Below are 15,001 nucleotides of genomic sequence, written 5' to 3' on the forward strand. Positions count from 1 at the left end.
GATATGTTTATGGACAGGCAGGATATGCGATGGCTCAAGAGGCAAAATTTAGGATAAGGAGAGGAGGAACTTTTTTCCTTTGAGCCTCATGATAATTGGGCTTAGAGGGGACACATAATACAGGAGAATCGTATTGATTCTAGATGTCTATGCTAGATGGTCCATGTTGATACATCGGTTCTTGCACCATGATCACATGTTACCAAGTGACTCCCTATGGATCCAGCCCCAGTAAATTAAACTAGTCAGTGTGGTGCACTTTCCTTGTATTATTCCCAACCTTTAAGGTTTTCAAGTAATCAGTGTGAACAAAAGGACTGCAGAATGACCACCAAATTTAGCAATATGGAAGTTATTGGAGAGCTTGATAAAATCTTAAAGTAAATAAGGGTAGTCTGCTGTGCTACAGGAATCAAAAAAGGCTTATTGCCCCATTGTGGGATGAAGCAGTATAGGGGGGAGACAGTGTGGTGGGGCAGCAGCTTAACAATACCTATCCTAGGGAGATGAACCTATCCTCTGAGGAGTGGCCCACAGAAGGAGCAAAGACCTAGGTTCTGAGCCAGATGGTTGGGTGAAATGATAAACAATGATCAGGATACACCTGTAGACAGAACCACCCAATGATCACATAAGGTGAAGGCTCAGGTCTTTATTTTGGATATTTAAAGTTAACAAAAACATTTGGGGTGAAAATATCTCTTCAGAACAAGAATTTCCTTTGGATATATACCCAGAAGTGGGAATGCTGGATCGCATGGTAGTCCTACTTATACTTTTTTGAGGAACTTCCACACTAGTTTCCACAATGGCTAAACCAATGTACATTCTCACCAACAGTGTGCAAAGATTTCCTTTCCTCCACATCCTCACCAACACCTGTTATCTTCTGACTTTTTGATGACAGCCATTCTAAGAGGTCTGAGGCAAAACCTCACTGTGGTTTTAATTTTCATTTCCCTGAAGATTAGTGATATTAACCATCTTTTCATATACCTGCTGAGCATTGGCATGCTGTCTTTGAAAATATGTCTACCGGGTCCTTTTCTGATTTTAAAATTGGGTTATTTGTTGTTTAAATAAATATAAATTCCTCATATATTTTGGATATTAATTCCTTATTAGATATGTGATTTGCAGATATTTTCTCCCATTTCACAGGTTGCCTTTGCATTTTGTTGACAGTTTCCTTTGCTGTGCAGAAACTTTTTAATTTGACTGAGGTCTCATTTGTTTAGTTTTGCTTTTGTTGCTCATGCTTTGGTGTTAATTCCAAAAAAATCAATTCTAAGACCAACGTCAAGGAACTTACCCCCTATGTTTTCTTCTAGGAGTTTAATTGTTTTAGGGCTTACATTTAAGTTTTTAAATAATTTTGAGTTGATTTTTATGTGTGGTGTAAGACAAAGGGTCTTATTTCATTCTTTTGCATGTGGCAATCCAGTTTTCCCAAATATGACTTATTGAACAGACTAACTTTCCCTATTGAGTATTCTTGATGTCTTTGTTGAAAATTAGCTCATTGCAGCATTATTGTTCACAGCAGCCACGATACAGAAATGAACTAAGTGTCCACCAACAGATGAATGAATAAAGCAAGTGTAGGATATATACACAATGGACTATTATTCAGCCTTTAAAAAGAAGGAAATATTATCATTTACAATAATATGGATGACACTGGAGAGCCGTATGGTAAGTGAAATAAGCCAGATACTGAAAGATAAATATATGATCTCAACCAAATGTTTAATCTTAAAAAAAAAAAATCAAACTTACAGTAACATAGAATGGAATAATGGTTATCAGAGGCAGGGGGATGGAGGATAAGGGGAGATATTGATCTAAGCATACAAACTTTCAGTTTTAAGATAAGTTCTAGAGGCCTAATGTACATCATGGTAAGTATCGTTGTCAGTGATGCTTTGTATACTTGAAATTTGCTAAGAGAGTAGATCTTAAATGTTCTCACTATACACATACACAAAATGGTTAACTACAGGAGGTGATAGATAAGTTCATTAGTTTGACTGTGGTAATTATTTCACAATGTATACACATGTCAAAATATTATATTGTACACCTTAAATATATACAAATTTTATTTGTCAAGAATAAATAAAACTCAGAAAAAATAAATGATCTCATTTTTGGCCTTATACTGATAGGTCTTCAACATATGATTTGTACAAAGAAATGTAAAACTTGAACACAATAAATGCTGAAAGTCTGATATTATAATTTAGACCAATCTCTCAAATTAGATTCAGTGAAAGGTTTGTTCTACTAACATGTCAGTGAGCTCAATCAACAAAACTTCCCATGCCTTATTGCTCTTGTAATTACCATGACAAAAATTTGAAACATTAACTCAGAAAAATCTGTAAATGATCTATTGCATACAGAGCACCACTCTAGGCAAAGAAGATTATAGGGGAGCACAAAATAGATGAAGTCTCTCTTCTAATGGTGTTTGCAATCTGTCAAGAAGAGACCATCAACAAACAAATGAACACATTACATAATATGCCATGTTCTGATAAGTGATATGGAAAATAATGAATCAGAGCAAGAGAAGCAATAGTAAGTAGGAAATGACTATGTAGTTATCTGAAGGGAAGAGCATTCCAGCAAGAGGAACAGCATGTTCAAGTCACAATGACGACATGACTGTGGTTGGAACAGAGGGCAAAAGAGGGCAGGTTAAGAGGTAAAGCCAGAGAGATGAAGTTGGGGGCAGATTGTTAGAACTTTGTAAGAGATGGTAAAGATCCTGGTTTTTACTTGGGTGCGCAGGGATGGCACAGAAGAGTTTTGAGCACAGAAGGAACATGAGCTGATATTTTTTAAAAGCATTTTATTTATTTATTTCAGAGAGACAGAGTGCGTGCGAGCAGGGGGAGGAGCTGTGGGGGAGAGAGGAATCTCAAGCAGACTCCACGCTGAGCAGGAGCCTGACTCAGGGCTTGATCCCATGACCTTGAGATCATGACCTGAACCGAAATCAACAGCTGGATGCCTAATCGACTGAGCCACCCAAGCACCCCGACCTGATATTTATAAATGGTTACTGGCTGCTATGGGAATAGACTATAGAGAGACTAGTTAGGAGGCTACCACCAATATCCCAGGTAAAACAAAATGCTGTCTTATTCTAGTTCTGAAGTTGGCAAAAAGAAAGAAAGAAAGAAAAAAGAAAAAAAATCAGATTCTGGGTGTCTGTTACTCAGAAACTGGATATAGGATGTGAGAAAGGTAGATGAATCCAGGATGTCTCCAAACAAGTTTTTGCCTGGACAGCTGGTTGAATAGAGTTATTACTTATGGAATGGAAAAAGCTGGTCAAGAAGTATGTTTGAGGAGAAAATAAATAATTTAATGTTAGATTTATCATGTTTATTGTATATCCAAGAAGAAGGCCAGGAAGGCAGTTGGCATTTTTCATATGACTAGATGAGACCACTTACCCAACAATGTGAAGAGGTCTGAGTACTGACACCTTTATAGAGATTGGAAATATTAGAAGGAAGTAAAAAAGAATAAAGAAGGAATGGCCAGTGGAATAGGAAGAGAACCAAGAGAGAAAAATGAACCAGAAACCAAGTGTTTTAAGTTATCAGTGTTTCAGGGTGACTAAGATGAGAACAGAAATAAAAGAAATGACCAATGACTTTAGCATGGTCCAGTTAAGACTACAATTTGGAGATGTAGTGGTAGCAGAGGGCATATGCTGAGGAGTGGTCTCTCTATAGTTTAATTCAGTTACTATTTGGAGCGCCTTCTAGAGAAGTGGAAAGCTGATTCTAGCTATGGGAATTAAGGGGGGACACATACAGTGTATCTGTTGCCACAGTCTCCAACACTGAGGCCATCAGAAAGACCATCTCAATGACTATTTTTCTTTAGTTGAAGTTCGTTATAAGGAATCCACTCACTCAATTTTATTCTATTCAGATTTGTGTTCTTACCTTGGCACTCGGGGATAATATTTCTGAGCGCAATAGGTAGTGAGTCTGTGAGATGGAGTTTGTTCTTGATGGACACATTTCTCTAGTTTGTGAACTGTGGGCCAGAAATGAAATGGTAACTCTGAAAATAAAAGCCAGGCACAAAGAGGTTTGTTGTTAACCTTCATGAAAAGCCCTATAACAGTTTAAGTGTCTCACCCTTCTGGGACTAAAGACATCATGCTTTCCCATGACCTGAAATGGAAAATCATTCCACTGTTTCTAGAACACACACCATGTGAAGCTGTCATAAAATATTTTACTTGTTTTATCTTACTTTTTCCTCTTGCTAGTTCCCTTTATTTTGGCAGGAGGTGGGATGTGATGACCTAAATGAGTCTTTTCCACATCTAATTTCCAGATTCTGGGACAAAAGTTTTACTTTCCTATTTAAAAACATATGAACTTCCAGAAGTTATTCAGAAGGAGTCCCACTGAAGGCAAATGTCCTATCAGTTTTAGCAAGGTCTGAAACAATTTATTGGAATGGGGTTTCCATTACCCCATGAACAGATTGGTCACATGAAGCAAATGCACAGTACCGTAAGTGGTATTTCCTGAGGTGATGGATCTCCCATCTCATAGCCTCTGAGCACAAGTTTCATGAAGCATAATGCTTTTTGCATACAAACCTGTAAATGCCCACTGCAGATTTCACCAAATAAGCCTCCTCTGCCTACAAGGTTCTAAAAGTCCATGGCAGGCAATTCAAACAAAACTGTGTTCGCTTCTCTTCACTTTTTTCTCCCTAAGCTTACACCCCTGGGTTTTTGTTAACATTTAAAAAAAGATATTTAAAACTGCACTTCAGCCACCTTGTAAAATGAAAGAGTACATTGTACAGGCACCAAAGGTACACGTCAGTGCTTTTATCAAATTCAGGGTCCTGCTCCACTGCACTAATTGGAACCATGTGTTGAAAATGCAAGACAGGATTTTTTTCCCCCAGCTGTTGTTTAATTAAATGGAATAAAATAAGAACTAAACCTCACATTTCTTCATAAAGAGAGGCTGCCGGGTTGTTCTAATAGCAGGACTGATAGATGATCCTGAGTGGGGATGCTGGCACCTGTGTCAGGGCTCCAGGGACATCGGTAGTCTTTTTAATATTTAAGATATTCTCAATGATTCTGTGATATGATTTAGCCACATTCATAGAATGCCTGACTGCAAATGCTTCTCTGATAAGGAGAGTAGGGAAGCGATAGAAACCCTAATTATTTTCAAGTATGCTGGAAGATTGACTCACAGAGATTCTTTTTTATATTTTTATAAAGTTCAGTCCCTGCAAAAATCATCAGTGAAGTGGAAAAAGTGCCTCCTCCTGCACTTGCCCACTAAATCTATGGAGAAACAGTGGCCAATACGTGTGCGTCTACTAGAAAGACTGAAAAATACTGCCTCAAGTTTTCTGTTGAAACTTGAAAAACAAAATGTAATTTGATTTTTTTTTAAGTGTTATTTTTGCCACTTTATTTTTGGGGAAAAGGATACTCTATACCTTTTCATTGTCCTGGGATCCAAATCCCAAGGAATAAAAGGTTAGTTCACAATGTCTCCTTTCAGGATTTCAGGCTCTCTCTCATGATGCTTTATGGTATTTAACATCCACTGAATAAGACCAGTGTCTTGAATTCCACTCCCTCCCTCCTGCACCAGTTTTGGATCTAGAACTGGTACCTCTGGACAAAGGGTTGAAGCCTTAGGACAGAGATGTGGATATTGCTTCCAACAGCACAGTTGCACCTATGGCCTCCAGAAGGAGGTGTAAGAAGTGAATTTACGAGAACAGCAACAGTAGTTCCTCCAAAGCTGTACAAAAGCAGCACTCTGCAGGGCATGAGTATGTCATAGCGGGAATGTTCAAGAAACAAGGCCAATTTCACAAGAGGTTAAAAAAATGCTGAAATCACTTGTAAAGGAAATGATGAAATCGCTCTTTCTTGTATCAAGGCCCAAGGCCCGGGCACCAGAAAAGGGTCTCCATTGCGGGCCAGTTGTGTCACTCTACTATCAGGAGTCTTTCAACTTCCAAAGATTGTTGGAAAAGTTCAATCTGCGGATATTGCGTGGTAGGAGGTGGAGTCTGACAACTGTCCAGACAGGCTGGGAACAGCATCAGAGTTACACAGAGTTACAAAACCTGCAGAGAAGTGAGAGACCTCTGGGTGCCTGTGGTTGGGCCCTTGTGTTGCCTTCAGGTTGCCTTTTCAAAAGCATAAATGGCATCAGGTCACTCCCTTTCTTCTATGATCCTTCTGTAGTTGTTCATTCCCATGAAAATCAGTGAGGAGTCTGCACCGCCTTCTCAGCTTCACACTGCATCTTTTTTTCTCCCTTTACTCCAGCCACAAAGCACCGAAGATGTCCACACTTACCCGCTCCTCTGTTCCTCACACATGGCTGAGTGTACCTCAGTCACCCAGCAAATCCTCAGTCATCCCAGAAGGTCAGCTCAAACTTTGTCCATCTCCTCTCTTAAAGCTTTCCTTCCCCACAACCTCTTTTTCCTGTACTCTCCCAACAAAATAAACACAGGCTGATTCTTCTCAGCTTCCTTGGCTCCTTTCTTAGAGCACCTGTCATACATCTTGATCACCTGTGCACAGGTCAGCCTCCTTCCCTGGTTTAGACTTCCAGGAACTAGGAGACAGGATCAGGTTACTCATTTTTATATCTTCAGGGCCTGCAAGAGCCCTTGACACAAAGTGTTCGGTAAACATTTGATGACTGAACAAACACATGCACATTAGGATCTGTATTCTTTTAATCATAGTTGAGAATTTCACGTAAGGGTGCAGGAATCTGTCCTTATACATAGCCCAAATTTCAAATTCTTGGGATGAATAATTACTGACACATAGGGTAGTGACAGGAAAAGCACACACTGAGGTACTATCACTGAAAAAACTTAACATTTGCTGATTGCAGGCAATTATGAAAGTTATTGAAATCATATGTGATAGGTTAGGGCTATAAAAGAAAAAATCAAAGGAAGAGAGATGTTCTTCAGAAATGGCAATAATTTATATAGAATTCCTCAAGAAAATACTAGTATTATTTATTTTATTATATACTTTTTCTCTCACCTTCCTCCAATGTCCTAATTCTTGCAGAACATAAAATTCTTGTTAAACAAGCATAGCTTTTGGATGACACATCACTGAATCTGAAAATCTATCTCCGTGTCAGAAGTAACCACACTTTGTGATTCCAAATCATATGGAAAGATAACCAGTTATTGCCAATATGGAGTTGCAATTTTATCTTCTGAGGGAGAATATGAATAAATGAATTAATGGGCAAATTCATAAACATACTTAGAGCTCTAGGATAGATGCTTCTTTTCCCTATATAGCACTTGGGCACACACGTTTTCCTTTGGATTTCTTCCTTTTTTATACTTCAGTGGTAAATCTGCCTCCCTTCTGATAGTCATATTATTTTCTTAGGTCACTACCTTCAATTAGGTCTTCTTTGCTTAGAAGTCAGGTCATCTTTTTTCTAAATTTGTTTTTAAGATTTTATTTATCTGACAGAGAGAAAGAGGGAGAGGGAGAAGACAAGTAGGCAAAGTGGCAGGCAGATGGAGAGGGAGAAGCAGGCTCCCCACTGAGCAGAGAGCCTGATATGGGGCTCAATTCCAGGACCCTGGATTCATGACCCAAGCCTAAGGCAGATGCTTAATTGACCGAGCCACCCAGGTGCCCTGTCATGTCATCTCTTTAACATGATACTGCATATATGGTTGGAGCAGACAGTATTATTTTAAGACTCAACACTAGAGACAATGTTACATGAAACTATGTTGTATGCCTATTTGATAAACACATAGGATGATCAAAATAAAGAGTTCAACAGTTTTTCATAGGAAAGTAACAGGAATTGAGGGAAAGCTGAGAGGGGGAGAGAGTAAAGGGATGGACAATAAGGCAGGAGGTTGGACTCTAATGTAACATGTTGCCAATGGAAAATTCAGGCACTGGAAAGCCAGAAGACTTTAAACAATTGAGTAACGGTACAATCAAATATAAATTGCTCATTTTCTTTTAGGTAAATTACCTCTCTCTGGCCCAAATCTTCAATCAATTCTGCTATATACAGAGATTTCTCAGCACTTTTGTCATGGAAGTCAAAGAAAGGAGGTGAGTTCCATGGCTGAGATGCCAGGGAGCAGAGAAAGAAGAAAATCAGTTTTATATAAAACATAAGTGAGACTCTGAAGTAGGAATTCAGAGCAGAAATGGCCATGAAAATAAATCCTACAGGAATTCACAAAAATCTTGCAAAAAGCATGAGGCTTCAGGAAGGACCAAGAGTGGGGAGCTTGCACTAGTAAATTTCAGAGTCAATTTAGCTGATCATCTGGCTCTACATAACTGTATGCTGATCCATTATATGCTGATTGGATAGTAGAATAGTAACAGTCATGATAAGGGCTTCATATATGCTTCATTTACTGTGTAGCAGGCACTGTGCTAAGTGCTTTATCTGCATTATCTTATTTAATTTTCATTGCATGGATGAGAAAACTCAAGGTCAGTGAATATCAGTATGTTGCCCAGACTCAGACAGTTGACAACAGGTGTCAGACACACTATAGAAATGAGGCCTAATCTCATCCCCATATCCACATTTGTAATTCCTACTTACTCTATTACCAAATTCCAGCCAGAAGAAACCAGTTTTTGTGCCATATTTATACTAAAATCTACTACAAATGTAAAGCTGTCACTGTATGTTATTCTATATGAGAACTGTATTAGTCAGCTATTGTTAAAATACCACTATATAACAAACTAGCCCAAATCTTAGTGGCTATGAGTAGCAAGCAATTATTCTCAAGCTCATGGTCAGCCTGGTTGACTATAGTTTAGTCTATCTAGAATGGGGTCAGATGGATGGCTCTTTTAAATGTTTCAGGGTAGTGAGCTTGACTCCAAATTAGGAGTGAGTTCAGTTTTGCTCCATATCTCATCAGGGACCCAGGCAGGAGGGACAGCAGCTACTTGTGGAATGTTTTTTCCCACAGCAGAAATGAGCAGCTCCCAGAGGAGAAAACAGAAACATGTAATAACTCTTAACTTCCAGGCTCAAAAACTAATATATTTTATCCACCTTTTATAGTCCAAAGCAGGTCAAAGGAATGGTGGTGGTGGCAGAGAGTAAATATTTACTGGCAATAATTTAATCTTCCATAGCAATCTGATTACTCCTCTGTAAACTTACTTCCTCCGAGAGATATACTATATTGTATCTCTTAAGGGAGTAGAACAAAATTGTTTTCAATGTTACTCAATAGAGGCTCTGGAAAATTTCAGATGAATTCCCTAAATGTTTGCAAAGCACACTGACAAAGCATACTGCTCCCATCATCACTACTAGCATCTTGTCCTAATAGAGGATCTAGAAGTTTCACAGAGTTTTCAATTAGGTGATGTATGGGAGAGGACCCGTTGTCATCATAGAAGAATCCTACAAGTTGATGGTAGGGTTTTCACTATTTGGTAAGATCAAGAAAAATTATACTGCTTTGTACTCTTTAAAGGAATAACATACATGCATGGTAATCTACCAATGGTGGCAACTTGGTGGCACCTTACATTTAAAATTCATTTTCAAGTAAAATGTATGGCACTGTCCTATGTTGTCAAAGATGACAGACATTTCACATTTTTCCTAAAATCCATCAATGAAAAAGATAAAATCTATCAGTGATTTGATGACACATCTAAGGGAGGAAAGACCTTAGCTATATATAATGGCATTTTAATGAATTTTAACATCTATATTATAAACACTATATAAATTTAAATTATAAAAGTAGTTTTACTTTCCCCTCATATTCAACAGTTTTTCTATACCAATCTAGATTAAAACTCTCTGGAAATATTTTTTTAATGGCAGTGTTAACTAGTGACAATTTGTCAAATGACGAAAAAAAAACTTAATTAAAATGTTCGATGGAGAATATATTTGATTTCCTTATCACTTGGGTACTTTTTGCTTTGCTTTAAAGAACCATTTCATTAATAAGACCTCAGAAAAGGGAGCAGTAATTCTTAGAGATATGCCAGTATTGAAAATGGCTCTCAACCACAGAAGGACCTGAAGCTCCTTGGCGCAGTGGCTACTCTACCAACCAGTCTCAAGGGTTGCATGGCACCCCTGCTCTGCTTTCTCCTAATCAGCCTCCGTGCTAACTTACATATTGGCTTTTTCAGTAAACTGAGGTTCAGCTATGCCATGAGGGTCACACTTCTTTCCCTGGTCTAATCGGCTATGGTTAGGGTTGGGAGGTGGGGCAGGGGCATGTGTATAACACAAGGGTACTATACCGGACACCCCTTGCACGCCACCGCAAGATCCTTTGGGCCCCACCTCAATAGCAGCCATTTCTCCGGCAATCAGATCCAGGCAGGTTTAGCTATCAGGCAGGTAACGGCAGCTGTGCCGCTCTTGTTTCCTGTCCAGGGCTTCTCTGAGACTGCGGCTTTGCTCACCCACAGGAACCTGCTACGTATAAATGGGGGCCAAGTGAAATATGTGGGAACAATGCTTCCAGGCCACTCTTTACCACTGGAAACAGCAACTCATGTATAAGTGCTTCTCCCTTTTATTCCTGGTTATATATCCTGGGAGAACTTTCAGAAGTTACTTCAGAAGATCCTGGTGGGGGATCCCTGGGTGGCGCAGCGATTTGGCGCCTGCCTTTGGCCCAGGGCGCGATCCTGGAGACCCGGGATCGAATCCCACGTCGGGCTCCCGGTGCATGGAGCCTGCTTCTCCCTCTGCCTGTGTCTCTGCCTCTCTCTCTCTCTCTGTGTGTGTGTGTGACTATCATAAATAAATAAAAAAAAAAAAAAAAAAAAAAAAGAAGATCCTGGTGGGGTGCGGCATGTCATCCAAAGGGCTGGCTGCCTTGATAAGGCATCCTTGCACTAGTTTTCCCTCCTTTCTTTTTAAATGCTTCCAGTCTAGCACTCCTGCTCCCTGGGATCAGATTCCCAAATAAATTGCCTATATACAAGCCCTTATCTCAGGATGTTTTCAGACAAGTGTAGAGTTAAGACAGATTCCTAGACGGGTCTTGTATGAGCAGGTCCATAAAAATTGTCTAATCCACCTACATTTATTTGGCTGACTGTGTTATTTATAAAGATAGTAATTAAGCTGGAGACTGTCTCTAAACCAAAAGTAAGTAGTTCGGGACTAACCTATGTTCCATTTACTGGAACAGTAGCCACCAAAATTGCTCCTGTCCTTAATGAGGATATCTACGATCAAGATAGGTGCAGGCTCCAATCTTCCTTGTCTTTCCTGAAGAACCAAGAGCCTTCAGGGACCAAGGCCCTCATTCTGAAAATAAACTTCCCTGGGGGATTTTGAGATGAGCATTTAGGGATGAAAGGCTTCCAAAAGAGGGAAGAAAAGTTAACATATGAACACTAAAATTTATAATGAATTTTATTGGAATGTAGAGGAAAATCAGAAAGTGATAATTACAGTTGGCAAATGAAAAGACACGTGGCTAACTGAAATGGAGACAGTGAGTAGAAGGCAGGCTGGGAGTGTTTTAAGTTGATTAGATCAGAGAGCTGAGAGTTAGTAGATAAGAAGACAGCAGATGGATGGTCAGTTATGAAGCAACCACAAAATGCTTATCATGTATTTTTCAAGGTTTCCTTTTCCAATTATTAAAATATGGAGAAAATCCATACTGCAGGCTTGCTCACAGAACACTTGGAATGAAATCTGCACTCGTGAAAAGTATTCACTGGAAGTTTTCAGAACAGCAGTGAAAAATTTCAATTCAGACAATAGCTAGAAATGGATAAATAGGTCTTTTGTGACAATCGTTCTCCCTGACAAAATGTGTTAACTACCTATTCTTTGCATTTCCTGATGTATAAGCAAATTATTGAGGTCTTTTATGAATTTAGATGTCAGCTATTTAATTTCATTTTATTAAAAATGGATTCTATAAATAATACCAAGTGCAAGAATTAGAGACACAAAAGGATGAGGGTTGGCTGCTTCTGGGCAGTATCTATCAAGGATCCATTCACTGGTTTTCCTTCTCATTCCCAGGTGTCCAGGAAGGGCCCAGGACCTGAAGATTTCTGGTACTGTAGATGTTTCCATGGAAGCATCAGTTCGAACTGTAGAGCTCAATGCTTGTAATGTCTGTATTATGTAACTCAGTTTCATGCTCTAAGTCTACCTGGCCAATATCTCTCCTGGGATGCCTTCTAACTTGTCTCCTTCATTCTGATGATTCACAATTACAAACTTGAGCATTAACCCCAAGCCCCTACCCCAAGTACCTTCTGCATTTTCCTCTAATCTGGCAGACAGCTTCATCCTCAGCTCACTGTCCCCAACCCTACCAATTTCTTTTATACTCCTAATTGGATCTTTTATCTTCTATGGGTACTTACTCATAACTTTTAGTTTTTTGTTCTTCTCTTTATGCCCCTTATCCTACTACACCTTGATATTATAGTTCACCACATAGTGGCTTGGGGTCCCAACCTCAACCCCCTTCCATATACTCCACTCTTTGAGAGCAGGCTCCAAATTTCAATTACTAGAACATAAGCTCCACAGCAATAGAGCACACGTATTACTCATTTTTGCATCTAGTGCCCAAAACAGAGACTGATAGAAATGCTTAATGAATATTTGGTGAATGGACGGATTTATCCTTTAATTCTCCACATGGCCCAGGTCTGTATGTTGTGCACAACTGATCCTTTACAAACATTTGTTGAATCAAATTTACCCAATAAAGAGCTACTTGGCTCTAAAACACAGGGTCTAGTATTTTATAAATCTAAGTTATAGGCCACTAAGAAAAACTTGTCTGAAGTAGTTTCCTGACCTTTTAAAACTACATAATAAAGACATCTCTTTTCCTGAGATGGGACTTACATGAACTTTCCTAATGAGGCCTAAGCCATACTATTTGATTGTAGACTAGAGCCAAGAATTATAAATTTTAAGATGAAAAAAACTTAAAAAATGCAAACACCTTGTTTTACAACGGAGGTCAAAAAAGGTCAAAAGAATAAAAAATAAAATGATATTCATGCTGCATTATAACTTAATTCTGTGCCTTCCATTTCAGTGTTTTCTTGCAACAATCTACTTTTGAGGATAGACAATGGAAAAAGGTGAGGAAAAATCATGGCATAGAATGACCAAGTCTGGACACCTTGACACTAAATCTATAGGTATTTGTCTACATAGAGTACAAAATCTAAAACTATCCTTTCAATTTCTCCACACTAGATATAAAGAAGAGAATAATAACTATGATCTTATTATGTTCTATACCAACCAGTGGAATCAATCTGACCCACAATAATGGTTGAAAAGATCCACTGCCCTGGAAAAATACAACCAAAATTTTATAAATATTATGAACTTTATAAATTTTGTTGTTACAATTATTAGGAAACACTCTTTGTATATCACTCTCTCACCACTAGTGGGTTAACAGCCAAAATTGTTTTCTTCTTCTAATTTAAAAAAGTTGTACATTTATGTATAGACACACACACACACACACACACACTTTGGTTATTTAGATGAGATGACATTGCTTTGATATTCTGGTACTTTACAAAAATCCCCTTGGAAAAGTCCAAGACAAATCTTGGATTATATGAGACTCATTATTATACTGAAGTTCCTATATAACTGAGTCGAATTTTAGACTTTATATTTTTATATTTCACATATTTATATTTATATTTATTTTAAAGTTTCCCCTCTTACATGGAAGCCACTCCGGAAATAAAAATGCAGTTAAATTTCTATTTAAAATATTCTGCTGTTCCATTGACTTAGTAAAATCCTACTTATGATATCAACAGTGATGTGTAATTTCTTTTGCATACTCTCTGTAGGCAAGCCTACATGCATACACATGTATGTTTATATTATTTATAATTAATCATGAAAAGTACTTGAAGTTTCTAAGCCATTATTTCTTTACATCGAATCAACTGACTAAATTTCAACCTTAAGCTTCTTTTCAAAATAGTTTGAAACATTCTGAGTGCCTATTTGTGATAGACATACATTTATTCACTCAACAAATGCTTATTAAAAGCCTTTGTGATCTAGCTCTGTTGTAGGAACTGGAAATAGCTAAACATATGGTCACGCCTCTGCTGTGATGGGCCTTATTTCCTATTGGGAGACAGATAGAAAGAGAGAGAGATGAAAAAATAATTCTAGGTAGTGATATGCACAGTGGAAAAAAAAAAAAAAAACAAACACTCCAATGGGACAGTGACTGGGAATGTGCTCATCTTTAGAAAGGGTATTTCAGGGAAAGCACCCCTGAGGAGGTGACATTTTATTCTAGACCTGAAAGATGAGAAGAGACCAACCATATAAAGATGTACATTCTGAGCAGAAGGACCAATAATACATGGCTCTGAGCTCTGTCCTACCTGAGGAATAGTAAAGGAGTAAGGCAAACAAAGAGGAAGAAGCAGGAAATCAAGGGGAGACATAGGTAGGGACCAAATCATACCAGACTTTAGAAGCTGTGATAAGGAGTGTGAACATTATTCAAAAGGCAATGGATTGGGGATCCCTGGATGGCTCATGAGTTTAGTGCCTGCCTTCGGCTCAGGGTGTGATCCTTCAGTCCCGGAATTAATTCCCACATCGGGCTCTCTGCATGGAACCTGCTTCTCCCTCTCTCTGTGTCTCTGCCTCTCTCTCTGTGTCTCTCATGAATAAATAAATAAAATCTTAAAAAAAATTTTTTTTAAAAGGCAATGGATTACTATTGGATGGTTTCAATCCAGGCAGTGAAATGATCTTATCTAAAATTTAAAAAATTCAGTTTGTCTGCATTGCAGGGTAGGGGATGAGCATGGAGACCAGTCAGGAGTCAGACATAGTGATTGAGAGAGAGAAGTAGATAGAGTCAAGCTGTATTTTGGAGGTAAAAATAATGGGACGTGGGAGAG

At 38.5% G+C, this 15,001-nt stretch overlaps 1 protein-coding gene across 1 annotated transcript in view; it reads right to left on the reverse strand.

Moving 5' to 3' along the window:
- Positions 1–1,755: 1,755 nt before the first annotated feature.
- The window catches only part of XRCC4 (X-ray repair cross complementing 4), a 232,192-nt gene continuing 218,946 nt past the window's right edge, over positions 1,756–15,001 (reverse strand). The window contains exon 9 of the mRNA XM_038532412.1: positions 1,756–4,089. The gene's annotated coding sequence lies outside the window, so the exon portion shown is untranslated. The remainder of the gene's footprint in view (positions 4,090–15,001) is intronic.

The sequence above is a fragment of the Canis lupus genome, chromosome 3, assembly GCF_011100685.1.
Source record: "Canis lupus familiaris isolate Mischka breed German Shepherd chromosome 3, alternate assembly UU_Cfam_GSD_1.0, whole genome shotgun sequence".
In the NCBI taxonomy this organism is placed as follows: domain Eukaryota; kingdom Metazoa; phylum Chordata; class Mammalia; order Carnivora; family Canidae; genus Canis; species Canis lupus.